At 52.2% G+C, this 4,634-nt stretch overlaps 1 long non-coding RNA gene across 1 annotated transcript in view; it reads left to right on the top strand.

Moving 5' to 3' along the window:
- The window catches only part of LOC110347117 (uncharacterized), a 47,545-nt gene extending 43,307 nt beyond the window's left edge, over positions 1-4,238 (top strand). Inside the window, exon 5 of the long non-coding RNA XR_015452691.1 lies at positions 2,128-4,238. This is a non-coding gene — a long non-coding RNA (uncharacterized LOC110347117). The remainder of the gene's footprint in view (positions 1-2,127) is intronic.
- The last annotated feature ends 396 nt before the right edge of the window (positions 4,239-4,634 follow it).

The raw sequence follows: 4,634 nt of genomic DNA, 5'->3' as shown, positions 1-4,634 counted from the left end.
GGTGAGGCCCATTCAAGGCTGTGTGGCCTTGGGCGAGTCAGAGCCCTCTCTGGGCCTACTTCCCTCAGTGAAGGACACAGCTCACAACTGACCTCTGACTAGCCTGGGGCTGTCTCATCCTTACCTCACCCAGGAAGTGCTGCCCACCCCTCCTCTTCCATCACCACAGGGCCCAGAGCAGGGGTTCTGATCTCTTCTGGAAGCTATTCAGCTGTGCAGTTATGGCCAAGAATAGCCATCCTGGACCTCAGTTTCCTTATCTGTAAAACAGGCCAAAAGAAGGCATTTCCTGCTCTCTGTGGCTCACAGCCTCCCTTGAGACAAAGAAGGAGGCTCCAGAGTTCTTTCCAAACAGAAGCCCCTGTGAGGCTCCCAGTTGGGACAGGAGCGGACACCTTGTCACCTCAGTGGCTACTTCATGCAAAAGGGGGAGGGGATAACCAAAGGCAAGGCAGGGGGCAGGCACTTCTTGGGGACTGGCATTCTGGTCCTGGTCCTTGTGTCAGTCCAGAAGCCTCGCTGGAGACAAGAACAAGGATGCACTGTGCTGAGCTGAGCACCCTGGGAACTGGCAGCCACTCTGTGCCTGCCCAGGCCCGGCTCAGAGTCCATCTCTGAGGTATTTGCTCGGGGACTTCATCTCTAGGCTATTAGGAAAGGCCCTCTCATTTCTCAGAATTCCCAGAGCTGCCTGACTCCTGGCATCAGGCCTATCTCCTGGCGCTCTTGACGCCCACTGTGGTCCCGCGTGCAGTAGGAGGCCTTCAGTGCTCCCTGAGGGAAGGGAATGAATCACAGCAGGTCTGCCTTTAATAGTGTGGCCCAGGCTCCAAGTTTTTCCTTCCTATATTCAGCACTTTTAGTTTCCATAGTAGATATCCATGAAGGAAAACAGAAGGCTACAAGGGCTGGGCAATTTTGCTTCTTCCCTGGGTGCACCCAAGAGCACATGTGTGTGGGAGCCTGGTAAAGCGGGGCTGAAGCAATAGAGCACCAGGTTAGTCCACATCCTCCTCCTTCCCTCAGGATGAGGCCAGACACAGTGGAAATGAAAATAAACATTTAATGAGCACCTACTGTATGCTCAAAACACTTTTGACTCCTCCTCACGGCCATCCAGAAGGCAGCTGTTGCCATCTGGTGTCAGCCATGCCGGCCCTAGAGGAGGCTCAGAGAGGAGCAGAGTCACCTCACCATGCAGCTGGCACATGGCTGAGCCCTCCTCAGGGTCCTGATCTTGGTCTCTCAAGCAAACCACAAGTGACTCCTGTGTGGGGCACACTGCCCTCTCCCACATTGTACCTCTCTAAGCATTCAGAAGAACATTTCTGGAATGAGGTGAGCAATGCTCCCAGTCATTTCTATTAGCCTCTGGGGAGAATATGAATACAGACTTAAGCAGAGCTGGGGATGGGGGGGTGGGGCGGGGAGAATGCAAACTACTGAGCTGGAAAGAGGAGAAAGAAGCTGAAGCACTGCCTGGGGAGAAGGAGGGGGTCAGAGAGTAGAGGAAAACAAACAGGGAGGCAGATAAAGACTCGTAGGGAGAGAGCTGGAGAACAAGGAAGCAGAGCATAGCTAGGGAGAAAGAAAGAAGTCGGATTTGAGAAAGTAAAAGAGAAAGACCATAGGGAGTCAGAGGCATGGTTCTAACGTGTCTAATCTTTACACAAATGCAAAACGCCTGCCTGGAACAATAGGGAGCCAGAGGCTGCGAGTCTGGGGAACATAATAGAAGAATTAAATGGACCAGAGACAGGATCCCTCCCGGGAGTGAACGGAAGATGACGACAGGGCAGAGGCTGCTGCCTGGGCCTCCCAGGGTCATCACAGGAGCTGCACACAGGGCCCGGCTCCGGTTTCCGTCTGTCCTTCCCCATGCTGGGCTCCAGCTGGGTGAGGAGGGCTCCTGTGAAATGGAGAGGCCTGACCCAGGAACGTGAGCAAGCAGGGTCTCGGGGTGAAACCTTTCCTGGAATAGCGCTACCCCACTGCTGGTTTCCAGGTAGAGAAAATTAAGCTGAGTTAAAAATAGCCGACCCCAGCCCCCTGGATCTCTTAGTTTGGGCTCTGACAGTCACTTGGCCCCTCCTGGTTGATCTGGTCTACTCTCCCTGTTCCTTCTAGGTGGCCTGGCTGCATGTCCTTGCCCTTGCTAGCTGGCCTGGCCCCCTGAACCCACTGCTCCAGCCTCCAACAACCACCCTGCCCTGCTGCACCCAAACCCAGCTTGGCCCTGCTACCTGCCTGGGTTTCTAAAGGCTGCAGGGAGGGCACGGCATCACAGAAGGTTATCCTGTCAGAATTTGAAGGGAACTGTTTTGCACACAAATGAAGACTCATGTGCTTGGCACCAGCCCAGTTTGATAAAGAGAGACTGATGGGGAGGAAAAGCTGGCAGAAGACGGCAGCTCAGGTGTGTTTCTGGGTAAGATGCTAGGAATTGCCCCATAGAAGTCCCCTCTGGTTTGCACGCCCACGTGGTAGATATGATAACTGGGGTCCTGGAGGAGGCATGACTTTCTAAAGACAGAAATGGGGCCGGGCATGTTCTCTCAGTTCCTAATATAACTCCACCCTTTCAACACCCTGGGACTCTCCCAGGGCCCAATTGTGCCTGGGATCCTGGATCCCTTTGGTAAAAGATATCAGAGGGACCCCACTGGCAGAAGGGCTAGGGCATTGGGATGAGCCTGGGCTGTCTTCCTGTGTACCCCAAAGCTCCCTTTGTGATCCGTGCACTAAGGGGAAAGATGGTTCCATCAAGCAGCTGTCCACCAGCCATGAACACGGTGCAGATGCCTGGTGTTGCAGGCAAGGCCCTGGACCAGGACGAATAGTTCCAGCTCTGCTGCTGTCACTGTTGTGGCCTTGGGCTAGTCCTGACCCTTCCCTGGCCTCAGTCATCCTGCCTTCACTGACAGCAAGAGGTGCTGTCAGTTCTGCCCGAGGCATTCAAATCCAGCTGACCTGGTTTGGAGCTCTGCAGATGGAGGCTCTGCATGCTGGCTGCATGGCTCTTGCTCTTAGCTTGGGGTCTTCTGCTCTCTCACCTCTGAAAACTAGTCATTTCCCCATTGGCTCCCAGCCCCACCAGCTTTCAGGAAGCTCTGGTTGTAGCGCTGATGGAAGGGACACAGTGTTTTGAGTGTAGGCACATACCATGCCAATGACTTAGCAGGGGGAGAGCGGGAAGAGATGTCAGGAGCCCATGGGCAATGACAGACTAGGAAGGCACTGACCCTGGAGCCAGCCTGGGCTGGGGGCTTAGGGACTTGGAGGGGGGCATCAGATGCTCCATCACTACTTGTCCCCAAGGCTACAGGTTGGGCTACTCCTCCTTGTGCCTAGGGGCCACTCAGCCTCTCTCTGGTGGGTGGTCTGGGCCTCCTGCCATCAGCCACAGCTCACCCTGAGCCCACAAGGCCTGCCACCACCCACGCTATGGTCCTCACGCTGAGTCTCTACAAGGGCAGCCTTAGCCCTGTGGTACTTTGGCTCCCCTGATATCCAGGGCCTCTTTGAAGGACACCCCACGTTGGTTCTCCCCCTCCCTCCACCTCAGCTCATTTGGGAAGATTTATATTTTCCGCATAAATTGTACTTTAAAGAAATAATTCATGTGCTTTGTTTGTTATTAATCTAAGAATAATCGGAACGGGGTCATCGAGGCCCATGGAAATGTTGGAATTCTAAAATTCTAAATTCCAAACAGATGTTGTACAGTCAAAGCACCCAGGTCAAGTGGCTATGTGAGTCTTGGACATTTTGAAATAGGAAAATCAACTTAGAGACTCAGCATTTTGGATGGAAATCTCTGGACTCCAAGTTTTTGAGGTCTCTCTTGGTATTAAGGGCCTGAATCTTCACTTAGATGTTTAGGAGTATAGGGTATGTGAGGATTTATTGGGTACTGTACTCAATATATCCCAAGCCCTGTGGCAGGTGATTTACATGCATTATTAGCTTTATTAAGTGTCACAACATATCCACAATATAGGTACTGTAATCAGTCCCTATTTTATAAATGAAGAAACTGAGGCTCAGAGATAAGTGACTTGCCCAATGTCAGACAGCTAGGAAGTGTGCTTTCCTGATTCCCCAGCCTTTGATGAGCCCTTTATAGTAGCTTTTCTCCAAAGACACCTTCCTGCTTGAACCACGCAGAGTCCCATAGGCTTTTGGAAAGTTGGGGAGCCCAGAAGCAGAGGCAAGTCTCCTATCTGTGTCCCTGAACCCAAAACACAGCATATGACCCATGCCCAAGAGGCCACTGGCTGATTGAGGTTTGGCCATAGCCCTTACACAGGCATTGGCAGTCTGATCTTATTTCACTGGATGTCCAGACAGACCTGGAGGCTGGGCTCATGATTCTCACTATAGATGAAGCCTCAAAGGATGCAACTTACTCACACAATGATATACAAGGCAGGACTACGACTTTTCCCCTTATACTCATGTACCATGGGACCAACAGCTTTACATCCTGTCTATCCAATCATTCTCCATCTGTCTCCCATCCATCCTCTATCCACCTGTTATCTAACCTTTTATGCATCCTCCCATCCATATGGCTACCTAACCAGCCTGTGATCCATTCATCCTTCTTCATGAGAGATGAGATGGGAGAGATC

The sequence above is a fragment of the Heterocephalus glaber genome, unplaced genomic scaffold, assembly GCF_053883595.1.
Source record: "Heterocephalus glaber isolate CG9 unplaced genomic scaffold, H.glaber_assembly_v1.0 deba00001452, whole genome shotgun sequence".
Lineage (NCBI taxonomy): Eukaryota > Metazoa > Chordata > Mammalia > Rodentia > Bathyergidae > Heterocephalus > Heterocephalus glaber.
Note: the sequence above shows the minus strand (reverse complement) of the source record. Positions and strands in the feature narration are given on the sequence as shown.